General features: G+C 35.3%; 1 protein-coding gene across 2 annotated transcripts in view; it reads left to right on the forward strand.

Moving 5' to 3' along the window:
* The window catches only part of mtgo (miles to go), an 813,614-nt gene continuing 798,682 nt past the window's right edge, over positions 1–14,932 (forward strand). The window contains exons 1-2 of one of the 2 annotated variants that reach the window (XM_081769001.1): positions 1–370; positions 4,059–4,164. The gene's annotated coding sequence lies outside the window, so the exon portion shown is untranslated. Of the gene's footprint in view, positions 371–3,940; positions 4,165–14,932 lie in introns of those variants that run through there. The other variant, XM_081769002.1, reaches the window with a different exon arrangement.

The following is a 14,932-nucleotide window of genomic DNA, read 5'->3' on the forward strand; positions in this document are numbered from 1 at the left end:
GTTCCTCATAAGTGGGGGACTGTGATGAAACTATGATATGAAAAAAAAAACTTATTCTTCAAGAAGAAAGATATCAAAAAAGAAATTTTTTCTAGTGATAAAATGTATGTGTATTTTAACAAAAGAATTTTGGAATAAACAGTCACACTTATCGTGGACTAATGAGGTTCTCCGGCAGTCACGTAGCGTAAGAAGTAATTAAGTGAGCAAACAAGGCTGTTACGGAGAACCTCAGGGTCTGGCTGACGAAACTAATACGATATAAAAAGGTAAGGGAGAGGTCCAAAGATCATCTCGGAACAACCAACGGATCTCTCAGCAACCAACAAAGGATCTGCAATAACATGGGTGGTTCACCAACATACCTAATGTAAGTTGTATTTCTCTTTTTCATAACTTGCTGTCATTAATATAAGGCTCCAACTGGACGAATGGTCTCCTGCGGGAGAACATAATCTGAATTTTGTAATTGTAACCTCAAATTCATGTAAAATAAAGTCTTGCTTGTTAAAAAAGGAAATTATTAATCTATTAATTATCATCTGACAGGCAAGAGACCACTAACTACCGTAATATTTTAACACTAATCACCAGTGACCTAAAATGATAGGTGCGATCTCCTTGGGAAACGACAGTAGCATTAGATTAGGATTGGTTAATTAAACAACCTTATGGGGATAAAATATTATTACGAGTCTACCATTTTCTAATACTTTGATTTTTAGCGAAAAACGCTACAAATATATTCACAATAATATAAGCATTTTGTAATAAAAAGTTCTACCATTAAAAATAGTTTTTTTTTTAAATTGTAATAACCCCTAAATTAATCAAAATAATGAAAAAACAAAAATCAAAAAGTGTTACGTAACAAAGGGGTGGGGTTCGGCCTTGAGTTACGAAATGTGACAAGCAGGAGGGAGGGGGTAAAAATTGGTCAAAAATAGCGTTACGTATTATGTGGACGGGCCCTAGAACAGAAAATGAGACATAGATGTTAATAAAATAATTATGTTTCTTCTTTTAGTCACGAATAATAAATAAATATATTTGTCAGGAAATATTGAAGAAAATAAGTGAAATTTAAAAAAAAATCAGCTTTATGTTGATTGAGGGCTTGTGTACAAGGGCTTAAACTAAAATAGTTATGCAGGTATGTTTGGTCCGGGACAGTAATTATTGGTTAAACATAATAAAAACTACCTGGAATATAATTTATGGAGAAAAAGCGAATAATAATAATAATAATAATAATAATAGTAATAATAATAATAATAATAATAATAATAATAATAATAATAATAATAATAATAATAATAATAATAATAATAATAAGCTAGAAACCAGTGTTCTTTAATTTCCCGAAGGAAACCGAAATTTTCCTTTTTTCAGGTCTCAAAAACACTAGCTGCAACATAATTTCATTTGGCTTTGTAGCTGGCCGCCCTTAAAAACGACGGGCCCCTCCTACATAAACCTGCTGGCTACACCCCTGGTTCTATTACGATTTTGACTCGACATACCGGCTATCTAAATGTTGAAATACAATGAGGGTATGTTGTCAAAAAGAATGCATTTCTATTTACATAATGACTGAAAACCATTGGAGAGCTTCTCTGAAGTTATGGGAGGGGGACATGCAGATATTTTGATCCCCCGCCGACAACATTCTGAAAAAGTAAATTTAAAAATGTATCCCCTTATGTTGTATTACAGATAATTATGCTCGAAAATGCTCAAAACTCGAGTTTTTATCTTAACAATTTCCTACGGGAAAACTCGCGAACCCCCCACTCGACTGAAGGATATTCCAAACCCCCAGAAGATCCGTCCCAACAGCAGACAACCCCTAAATCCATCCATACTCAAAACATGACAGACAGTATGTGCATTAAGGCAAGAAGACACACACATACATGAGAAAGAAGCAATTCAACATATTGACTAGATGAACTTCAAAATATAAACTAGATGACATCAAAATATAAACTAGATGAACTTCTTTGAAGATACCTCATTTTAAAAACAAAAGGTAGGAAAAAGATAACAAAAATGTCGGTGTTGTCAACTTAGAAATTATTTCTACATAAGAAATATCTATCTATCTATCTATCTATCTATCTATCTATCTATCTATCTATCTATCTATCTATCTATCTATCTATCTATCTATCTATCTATCTATCTATCTATCTATCTATCTATCTATCTATCTATCTATATCTATATATATATATATATATCTATATATCTATATATCTATATATATATATATATATCTATATCTATATCTATATCTATATATATATATATATATATATATATATATATATATATATATATATATATATATATATATATATATATATATATATATATATATTACGTGCAAAGCTATTCGTCAATTACTGTGTATAAAAATTGATTTATTAAAGGTATTCAGCATCTACTCTCCTGTGACGGTATGTCTAGATCACTGAAAAAACAAAGGCGGTATGGCGTACCACAGCATACCGTCTCATTTCGACCACTGGTATAACCTCCATATATATATTGTGTACTCCCGATAATTTTCGGGCTTTTGCCGCTCAGCCGCAGCGTTACCAGCACAGATAAGGCAAAGTATTATGTTGCAAAACCCAGCAATGAACAAAACCCAGCATCCTCCTAACCTGAGTCTAATCAACCATTCAGTTTTGTTTTAGTCGGTTACAAAAAGTGCATTCGCATAGATTTTTAGCCCTTAGTACCTCAGTGCAACTATAAGGCTCGAATCACTCTAAGGGCTAGAAGAACCTCACAATATTAACGAAGATAACGCCCGGTCAAGGGCGTCGATCCTGGGGAGCCAAGGGGGCCCAGGCCCCCAAAACTCATGTGAGCCACACCATATATTTTTATGAATATGTATTTAATATGTATTTGTTATTGTTATATATGTTGTTATGTATATTTCCATATGTATTTTTATTGTTATATGTATTGTTGTATGTATTTTTATGAATATCCAATATTTGGGATAATTTGAATTTGCCTTAAAATCCTGATATATGCATTCTTAGACCCTGGTCTACAACCATACATATCTGAATGTCCCCCCAAAGCTACAGAAAAATCGGCGCCTTTGTGCCCGGCCCGCAAAGTTACTGATCTTATGCTCTTATTACTGATCATTTAGCGTTTGAGAAATAGCCTGTAAATGTATTTAAAAAATAATCTTTTCTGGAAGTATGAATAATTTCCGTTTACTGTGGATAATTGTTTTCATTTATTGTAGGATAAAAACAATTTTAACATATAATTTTAAATAAATATTTGAGGGAGCCAAGCCAAGATTTGGGGAGGCCGGTGACCCCCTTAGCTACGTCCCTGGTCATCACTGATCATCTCTTGATTACAAGTAAACAGTTTTTGTGTAAATCGAGTAGACCTTTTGTTTTTGTTATTCGACAAAATGCTGAAAGGCAGTTTTCCATCAGGAGGCCGATCGCAACAGTACTGTCATTTCAGATTTTGTTTCTTTGGGGAGGGGAATAAATGCGTATATAAAATAACAAATACGAGGATAGCTAACACCAATTCACAGTGCATATCAGTTTTTATACATGTTATCAATCCGTAGGCAATTGTTTGATCATGCATTAAGGTAACAACAGTTCAGAAAGCCCTTGAGAATATTTAAAGCAAGAAAAGTGAAAGAAAGAAAGTTTCTTTGACGGACTATTCTTAATCTGTATCCGAAGGAGTACGTATACTATGAATTTATGTATGGATCTGTACAATAAATTTGCTCGTTATTGTTATTGTAAATTCTTGGTAGTATTGTAAATACAGTATAGGCCTAAATAGAAGTATATTATTGATACACTACGTCAAAAGATGTTCTCTTAATATTGTATTTAAAACTAACATAGCCACTTATCAAAGCTATTATTTAGCAAAGATATATTATATTTTTAATATACGTATACAAATCTTCCATTATTTTATTTACTCCCATGAAAAACACTTTCTTTAATGTTGTCTTTGATTATGTTATTTTACTCCAATTATGAAAGTGCAACGACTGTGACTCCACTGTGGAAGTAAACAATTAGAATGAACATGGCCGAAGTGGCAGTAACAGTTGTGTGAAGATAGACAAGAAATCGTAAATATTAACAGGTAGGTACTAAGATTTTCTTCTAAAATTTTTATCGTTGATTCACTAGTAAGTGTACATGTTAAACACTTAACAAGAAAGTTAGTATGTGTTTATGAAAGCAATAACCATGCTTTATGCATACCATATGTTATTGTGAGAAGTGTCAAAACCAGATGGTAGTAGCTATGTATTTGAAACCTACAAAATATAATATCTTTCTGAATATAATCGACATTAATTTAGCTTATAGCATGAAATCCGTGTAAATTTATTTATGTATATTTAACAGCATGACATGTTTTACCAAATACACATGTGCAATTACACTTGTGTTGCTGAACGAAATTGACGTTTGAATATCGCGTTAATAGAAAACATGGAATAGGATATTCTGTTACAACTTTTTTCATTTTAATTCCAAAATGCAAATGATTCAGTTTGAAAACCATTTTGTGTAAATGCTGACTTTATTAACTGAGTACGGGTAAAAGTGTCCAAGATTAACTGTTTCCAGGGTGGAGCACTGTCTGGGACTACTATGCGTAAGGCGAAATACCATTTATCTAAATTCCTTCAAAAAAGAATGATGATTTCGATTATGTACGTTTGTTCTTCAATAAAGTATAGGTTTACAACAGTTCGTCAAATTAAGAAAAAGTATTTTTTTTATTATTTGTGTTGCTTTAAATGATTCCCAAAGACGTTGTTACCCCGGCATATGCCCGTGCTTCATGACGTGCAAAAAAAAAAAAAAAAAAGGTAACTTGTGTTAGGTAGCCACTAAAAGCAAGAGTGCTATCTAATCGACTTGCTGTTTTACTATACAGATCCATAATAGTAGTAGTAGTGTGAACGGGTTAGAAGCCCCGCAGGGGTTTTTTTGGGATTTGTTTTCGGCAAGTTTTTATTTTGACTCGGACAGTGACTGCAACCGTGGATCCGTATAGTAAAACTGTACCCTAACCAAATCAGGAAAATTGAGCAGCAGAGGGATTCGCTGAAGAGTGCATTCATAGGGAACAGGCGCGGGTGATTTCACCAAAATCGTGTGGTGGTGGTTGCACGACTATTTTTTGAAGATTCTGGTAATCTGCCAGCGTTTGCCCAAGTGGGCCCAGCTCGAAAAAAAAACCCGTTGTTTTTTTCAGGTTGGATCCGCCTGAAAAAACCCACCTGGGTTTTTGAGCTTTTTGTTAGTATATTGTTGGTACAACTAAGGTGATCCCATTGAAAGTGATTTTTATCAGATTTTGGCCTTTCCTTGAGCGAATTTGATGCTTTTGATCTACATTTGCTGGGCGAATTAGATCATGAGACGAATATTTCACCTCCATCAGCTCTGACCCCCCCCCCCTCTTGGAGACTATCCGCCCCTGGTGTACCATACATACTACAGGGTACCACTTTCGATCTTATAAATTTAAAATTTTCAGGTTACAAGCACGAGACACACTAAATTTCCTGATAGATCTTAGCGGCATACCAACGCAAAATTTCGAAATGGCGGCCATTTTATCAAAATAGTTGTTATCCACGTTACAAAGCGCAATTTTCGGTCTTTCAAGTTGAAATTTTCAGAATAGAAGCACGAGATACTCTAAATTCGCTGTATTAGATTTTCTCGGCGATCCAATGTAAAATTTCAAAACGGTGGCCATTTTTTCAAAATTGCACTGAATAGAAAATTGTTGCAAGTTGTAACAATGATAATCTTGAAATATAAATTATATTTTAACACTTTTACCCCCAATGTCATCTCAACACACCCATTCAACCTGACCATCTCCGATTTTAATTAAATTTGGCATTGAGATAAAGTTCATGTAGACCAAGAAAAATCTCGTTTTAATTTTTTTTATGTCAACTCGTTTTTGAGTTATGGCTATTTAAAGTTTACAAAAATCATCCAAAATCGGTCGGCGGCCATTTACTAAAACTGTTATTGCTCTCCACCTAATTGAGTTAGAGACTTGGGAGTGGTGTCATTGTTTTATATTTTTAACTGCCTTTAATTTGATATGCAACACCTAGGGGGTCTTAATAAAAATATTTTTTTTTTCAAAATTGATTTGAAAATTTTGAATTTGATTTCCAAAAAAGTCACATGTTCAACCCCCCCCCCAAAAAAAAAATCCCAAAAGTAGTTTACCCTAAGACTAAGCACTGTGCCAAGTTTCAAATTGGGGTGACATTGAGTTCTTAGTGAAAATACTTGAAAACTGACATGAACTTTGAAAAAAATCATACTTATGTTTGGAATACGCAAACCAACATATTAATCTAGGGAATAAGTAAGTTTAATCAAGATATAACCAAATATATGACAGAGATAGGCTTACCTGCAAGATTTGTGAAGTTGAAAGATTTATTTGCAGCACACTTATAATAAATCATTTTCAGACACTTTTCTAAGAATTGATCAGTTGATACTGGTCTAAGAGTAACACTTGACACTGTCATGGAAGGAAAAGTTAGTATTACACTGACATTTTATGGATTACACATTTTAAGTTCGCAAAGTTCACAGAGAACGTTGTAATAGTGTCGCATTACTTGCTAAACTGTCATTTGCTGGTAGAATATAGCTTCTGCCTGTTGGAGTAACTGGACTCACAACACAGAGTATGCCTGTTATGGAAATCCATAGAACGTCTGGTTTTCGAGAGTAGCAAAATGATGGTGATGGTCCACAGGGATGAAGGAAAGTTCTAGTTCTTCATTTCTGTCCAATACATACGTTAACCACCATTTTCCGTCATAAGCCACTGTCACATAACCAGTACAGTCTGCTAGCGTCAGTTTGTCTGCAGATCGTGATACAACTACTGTAAAGGATGTACTTGCTTCTGAAAAGTATTTTACTGTCAGTTCTGTTTCACTTTCAGGAATGAATGTATGAAATTTCTGAGTGCCTTTGATTGTTACAGACTGCTTAAAACGTTCTGTTAAAAATATTTCTGATTCGATATAGTCCTGTTGTGTAGTATATTCAAAATTTATGTTCTTTTCAGCCCACTTATAAAGTTGGACAGCAGAAAAAATTTGAGCTTCGTAAGGACGCTGCAAACTTGCTTTAGCAGCCAAGCGTTTGACGGTCTCACCTAGGCCATCGGAATGTCCTTTGCCGTGGGCAGTGGCAAAAAAGTGCCATTCAGCTGGAAGTCCTCAAGATGGTGGCACAGATTGGAAAAGTTCTTTTCATTTTTATATTGGGCGGAACACCCATCTGAACAATAGTATATCTTCTTAGGCACAGTTTCAAATTTGATAGTTAAATATTCAGTCAATTTCTTTTGAAAAGTGTAGACAGCAACTGTGTTGTGCTCAAGACAGTCTGATATGACAACAAAGTTTGTGTGAGCTACTTTGGTGTTTTCCTTATAGTAAATAACAAAAGGATGTACTGTGGCATGTCCACTAGCCCAATGGTACCGGTAGCTTTGGCTTCATCTTGCACTACCATACTATAGTTTTCTGAAAAATCTAATGTTACCACAAATTCAGACTCTGTCAGGTTTTCTTTTAGTTGATTCACAAATGATGTCTGTTGTTTTGCTATGAAATCGTGTGGGACCAACACTTGTAGTTTTTCAGACAGGAGACCAATAAATTCAGATGCAGGTTTCTCTATGATCTCTAATGTACATCGGTCAACTGATATCCACTGACGAAAAGTAATTTTGTCAACAAGATTTTCCTCAAATGCCTGTGCCAAGGTATTTCTTATTTCGGACACCCTTGGACACTGTGCACAGTCATTCATTTTACAATCCACTGATGGTGGGTTGCAAAGCGTTTGTGGCAAACAATACTTGTACAGTGATAAGTCCTAGTTTTGAGTTTTCGATCATAAGCTTCACGTTTTGATATATCGTGCATACACATACTAAATGTGTTCCTTTAGAACCTGCTAAAATGCAATACTTTGGCCGGAGTTCTGCAAATTTAGAAAAACCTACATTATAATTTAGAAAATTGTCCTTGAACAATGAATGTGCCTGTTTTAAATTGCATAGTATTAGCCTTCTAGAACGTTTAGTTTTAGAAGGCTAATCAGTAACAGGAAGATCAGTAACAGTTACACAATCTTTGATGCCAGGCATAGCTCTACTGATCTCGTTATTTTCATAGAATGAAATTATTGCTTCCACCACATCTTGTGCAAGAGTTTTGCCTGGTTTTGGATTGGGGCTTTCTAAAGTGCCGTTTTCTTTAATGATTTTCTTTGACTGGCAAACCATGTAGTTAGGAGCATTAAACTGACGCATGATTTTTCTTATACCCCAAGATTCGGGTAGACAAGTCAATATCATTATTTTTTTGACCTACATGGTGAATTATTGAAGTGAACTTTCAGATTTTGAGTAACTGAATCATCTAAGTTTTCAGTTTCATTACTATCAGAAGAATCGCCGGTTGCTTCAAAAAGATTTTTCTTAAGTACAGACTCAATCTTTTGGACTTTTTTCTTTGCATATTTTTTTGACCTTATTTTTCACTTGTCTATTGAAGACGCGCCTAATTCACTGAGGGAAGTATTAAGTGTATCAATCATTTGTGACTTAGTAACAGCAAAAAGAGGATCCTCACCATCTGGGCAGACCACTTCTGTTCTTGGTACGAGGTTGTAGGAATGTCTCTTGACTGTGCTGATATTTCCTTCCTACAAGTATCACATATTTTTGAATTTTTAGTTAGTTCAGGGAACAAATCCACCATCCAACTTGTAACATTTCTCAACTTGTTCTTATTCCTTACCTGATTATTCTTTTTATTTTTGGGGTTGCAACATCTTGACATTGAAAATTTAGTCGTTCGTTCCATTTTAAAACAAATGTAGAATTTCAAACCGATCACTTTTTCATTTCACACTAAATAAGGAACTTGTAGATATTGTTAATACAATAAGTACTTGCGTCAGACACTTCCTTGGATTCTCAAACTACAAACTAGAAATCAAAAATAGATCACTGTACTTTCAACATCCATACAACACTGATGCCAGAGTCAAACTGACCTCCCTTACGGCAGTGGTTGAGGATGTAAAACACGTCTTAAATTGTTACACACTACATCAACACGCCATTGAACCTAGAAAATAAACCAGGCTTGTCAAACAAGTTACTCGTTGCTTTTTTTTTTAATAATAACGTATTTTGCTTTCTAATTTTGACGGAGGCTTTCATTGTTTGGAAACCAGTTAAAATTTATGGACAAATATTGTTTGGTTGTTTTTTTTTTCAATAACTGTGTTTATTATGAAAAAACGTTGTGTCTACTAAATAAATGTAGCTGGCTAAAATATATTTTACTTAAAGTTCTCATTTTACCTTGCATACTTTTCTGCAAATTAGGTTATTCGATTCAAATGAATTTATTAGGGATGGCCACATTTTTCCGGTAAAACGGATTATCGGAATTTTTTTCTGGAAACCGAAACATTGTAGACGGAAAATTTCCGTCAAAGCGAAAGGCTCCTCCCTAGCCTAATGGCTAGAGCGCTCGCCTTTGGCGCGCGTGGTCGCGGGTTAAAATCCCGCTGGGAGCCTAATGTCTTGGCTCAATCCCGAGATGTGCTTCGGAGGGCACTTTAAGCTGTCGGTCCCGTCTCTGAAATGGCCACGCTGCTGAAAGGAACGTTAAACTCTCAAACCAATCCAATCTGGCAAAGCGAAAAACGCAAAATTTCCGGAAAAGCGGAAAACAAAATTTTCCGGAAAAACGGAAAATTGTCCGGAAAAGCGGAAAACAAAAAAGTTTCCGGAACAGTGGAAAATGGAGGATGTGATTTCCGATAACCGGAAAACTGTTTTTCCGCAATTTATATGTTGGCTTTTGTATTCCAAACATATTAAGTGTGATTTTTCTCAAAGTTCATGTCAGTTTTCAATTATTTTCACTAAGAACCCAATGTCACCCCATTTTGAAACTTGGCACAGTGCTTAGTCTTAGGGTAAACTACTTTTGGGATTTTTTCTTTTTTGGAAATTTTTGAACATGTGACTTTTTTGAAAATCAAATTCAAAATTTTCAAATCAATTTTGGAAAAAATATTTTTATTAAGACCCCCTAGGTGTTGTATATCAAATTAAAGGCAGTTAAAAATAAAAGACAATGACACCACTCCCAAGTCTCTAACTCAATTAAGTGAAGAGCAATAACAGTTTTAGTAAATGGCCGCCGACCGATTTTGGATGATTTTTGTAAACTTTAAATAGCCATAATTCCAAAACGGGTTGACATAAAAAATTAAAACGACATTTTTCTTGGTCTACATGAACTTTATCTCACTGCCAAATTTAATCAAAATCGGATATGGTCGTTTTTTTACTTAAGTGTGTTGATTTGATATAGAATGACTCCCCAAAGACATTGAAATATTTCGAGAAAACCCAATTTAACCCGAAAATACCCATGTGGGCCCAGGTGGTTTGGGCTTTTTCAGAAAAACCCGGGTTTTTTTAAACCCTATAATCTGCACATACATTGGTATGTTTCGTAAACACAGTGATACGTTTAAAAGTATCGTATTCCGTTCCGTATGCCTATGACAGCCATATTACCAATATAGTGTGTGACAGATCATGAAAAAATTAGGATACACGAGAAATAGTCTCAGAAATGATAAGAGAGATACAAATATCAATGAAAAGGTTATGGAGTGTCCCTTAATGAAATACACTTTTTACCACCTCAATTTCAAATGCCTCATATAATTCCACAGAGTCATAAGTAAGTCAGCATTTTTAGGCTCCGAAAATTCTGGGAAGGGTTGAGCCAAAAATGCCTTATATGGATTTTCGATTTTTCTCCACACAATGTAAAGCTGGACGAAATAGGAGATCGTAGAAATGAATAATGATGATTTTGTAAGTCATGAAGTATGACCACCAACGGAATTTGGCCAATGTTTGCACTTGAATATTTCTGGTTGGGGAACTGCGAAAATTATTAAACTTAAGCTAAGTGACCTCTAGTTCATAATGTACTTACGGTAAAACTATATTGGAGTTAGCAGGTATGCAGACGGTAATGTTGGAAAGTTACGTATAAAATGATGTCACGATACAGGGCAATGTGGGTATATGCTACATTCGATTCATGGTATACTCACTTAATTGGAATAAACAGCAACTGCTTTTCATGTACTGTTTCAAAAAAAAAAAAAAAAAAATCACTAGACAGCTGGTCGTCAGGCTGTTGCCGTGAATGAAGTCTAAATTCTTTTTTAAAATGTTTACGTTTTCAGGGTGTGGAAATCGAGTTTTCCGAGAATCCCTTCTATAATGGAAAACAGCACTCTGAACCTGCAGTGATTTTATCTCAAGATGTCACATGCGTTGTCCTTACCTTCTGAAAGCTATTCTCTGATATTATAATAAAATAAAACCAAGCTGTTTCCAAATGTTTTTTCTTGGAAACTCTTAAAAACTCTTCTGTCTCTAAAGATCAGTGGGAGATAAAATTGAGTAGATGGAGGAGAGTGAGGAGTAGGGCGTATATCCAGGTAGTGACATCGAGTTGTTCCGTTTTGACCTAGCATTGACCAAAGTTTTCACGCCCTCTTTGATCCAAATTCAAAGTCTACCGATTGGATACAATTTGAGCAAGGCCAAAGGGGGTGGAACCAGTTCCTTTCCAATCGCGGAAGGAGGTTCCGAAAAAACGTGGTCTTTACTTTAGTGAAAGGGTTAAGAGGAAATTAAACGAATATATTTGCGCCAAGAAATCGTTGGCCTCCAGAAAAATAAGAAAACACATGCCCTATCGTCCGTCTAGCTTGAAGCATTCACCGTCGTTCCCAATATCAAATACAATATCGTAACTCAGATTAGTACTGCTCATTTGTAGTCGCAGTTGACATCAAAGAAAGCGGCGATTGATTTCCATAAATACTCAGCACCTAGTACTAATAGTAGTTTTTCTGCAACCTACTGGGCAAAAAACGAGTAAAAATAAATCATTTTCTATGTTGTTTCGGTTTCGTTCAGATAAAAAATATTTGAAGAAAATTTATTAACAGGAGTAGGTAGAAAACAAAAGTCAGGAAAGATACTTGTAGCGTTTGATCATGTCACAGTAAACTTTGAACATTGCAGTAGATCCGTGACTTGTAGAAGCAGAACTTTACTTTCAGAACAGCCGCAGCAGAAAATATTTGCTTAGTAGTGTTAAAACTTTCTTTCTGGGTTGACAAAATAAGAGTTGCTTCGCAATTTACAAGATGTTCAAGATGATGTTAGAAAATTGGTTAAAAAGGAAAGGAGACAATAGCTGTGTAAATTCCGTTGGCGAAAATGTAAACGCAAAGATATCGAGAAATAGGGTAGACAAATCCGAAGAACGTATTAATTTAGCTACTACTTCAGAAAAAGACGTAAGAATATTTATTTATTTATTTATTTCACATTATAACGGTTCTTATGGCATCTCCGGCTTGATGACGAAGATGTCAGAGGGATAACATCCTTCGTTGAAGTCATTAGAAAGGAGACTACTTGGGGCTTATAAGTTACGTACTATTGCGATATTTGAGTGGTCCGAATGAAGAAAAGTCTCTCTTAGGATAGCTGATCTGCAAAGGGTTTTTACACCTTCTTCACCTAGTTATTATTATTATTATTATTATTATTATTATTGGAACTTACACCTGTATGAACGGCCCCAGGTTTAAATTTAGCTGAAAACAGCTGTGCGAGTAATTTTATTTTTCTTTAAAAGAAATATCGATAGCTGTCAATCCTTACTGCTCTTTCCAAGCTTTCCTTTGACAGTTTAATTGAATACTGGAATAGTATATCAGCTTATAAGTTCACGCACCGTACTTTTCAAATCCTTTTGTCTGGCAGTGTGCTCAAGGTTTAATAATTTAATAAGCAGTGATCAAACATCTTTCAATATCTGGAAAATGTCTGATCACGGAAATTGTAATATACCTAGAAATACTAGACTTGTGAGTTTTCTTGTTTGCTTCCTCGGTTCTATTTTTCTTTTTGTTTTTCTTAATGTTAAAAATTCAAGTTTGAATTTAAAAACTAAAAAATCTCCCATTTTTTAGTTTACAACTTTTATTTTTTTTCGGAAAGACTTTTAGGAGGAGAGCATTTTTTTATCTTTATCTATTTTTCGTTTTGTTTAGTGTGCGTATTTGTTTTATTTTATTTTATTTTATTTTATTTAACAATCACCAAATACAGCTAAGACGCCATTTTATACTGGATATCTAACAACAATAATAGTGGAAAGGATTTGGGAAGGTATTGGCGAGGGCCTGTTTAGTATGTACTATCCCGGCATTTGCCTGGTAGAACTGAGGAAAACCCCAGTCAGAATGGTCGGCAGTGGGAATCGAACTCACGGCCTCCCGAATGCGAGGCGAACGCTCTAGAAATTGAGCTACTTTGCTCGGTAAGATTGTCGTTTGTGATTTTTTTCTTTTTGAATCGCTCCTGACGGGAAACTTAAACCTCGACTTGAATTAAATTATTGAACTAAAGTTTCAGATGGGTGTACTGATACTAGAGTCAGTCTATTTCAGGTGTGCCCTCAAAAAACGTGCGAACTATACTTCGGCCCCACCCCCGCCATCCCTATGACAGAGGAAACTCTCCCTTTGCTTACGGAAAAGAAGTGAATAACCTCAGATGTGTTGCCAATTTGTTATTCAGTCGTTTGGTCTTGACGAGCGAAGATCACAGGCTACTTAGAATGGCTAACAGGACAGACCACAGCGAAGTCCGTGAAATAATTCATTGTGGCAACGCTTCCGCATACAACAATTGAAAGATCTCGGCCGCAGCAACCCGCCCCTCCTCTTTCGAGGGAGATACGGGAAAACACACATCGACTGTGGCGCCAGAAGGGGCACACTTAAAAATAGAAAGGCTCTACCAGACTCTAATTTCGGAGCTGGTACCAAGGCTTAATTCAGCCATAAATTGCCTCGAATTGGAAGTACAACCATTTCTACAGCCTGCTTAACGCAGAGTTAAATAAGGTCTTAAATTAATCTATGATACTGTAGGTAAGTTTTTCTTAGATTGTTCTTTTTGTTACATCATATACATGTCCTGCTCGTTCAAACCTTAATAGCGCAAAGACCAATAGTGTTAGAGGAAGCGAAATCACACCTGTGTTGTCAGGTAATACCAAGTTCAAGCGTATAGAGAAAGTAGCTACGGAATTTCACAAATTAAGTCAAGGTCTCATAAGATAATTGTGGATTGAATGGAGCAGGGTTTAATAAAATTTCGCGTAATTTTCCGAACACCTTGAATGTGGCATTTTTCGAAAATACAAGCATGGTTTCCTCTGAAATTCACCATACCGCTTCTTCTAACACTATTAGCCTTTGAGCTATTAATGCTCAAACTTCAATTTCCTGCACTTTTCTGCCTTCGTAACTCGAAAAGAAGGCCGCTTTCGACTTTAATTTAATGAACTTTCTTTTTGCTTTTGTTTTCTGCCAAATTTTAACCCCCAAGCGCTGTAGAATTATGAAATACTATATATATACTAGCATCAATTACCGCTTCGCTGGGTTAAATTAAGAAAGAATAGTAATATGTTTCGTTAGTCAGTCACTTTTTACTATTATTAAAGCGCTTCTTGATATTGGTCATTTTCGATTATTTTTATATAGCCCGTCTCATCCCCATGTTGCGGGCCATGACATCGGAAATGCCATTGTTCATCTCAGCGACCCCGAAAAGTATGAATTTGACACCGATATTAGTAATTTTGATTATATATATATATACATATCCCTCCCACAATTTTTGCGGGGCT

Source organism: Thermobia domestica, chromosome 8, assembly GCF_964235325.1.
Source record: "Thermobia domestica chromosome 8, izTheDome1.hap1.1, whole genome shotgun sequence".
Taxonomy (NCBI): domain Eukaryota; kingdom Metazoa; phylum Arthropoda; class Insecta; order Zygentoma; family Lepismatidae; genus Thermobia; species Thermobia domestica.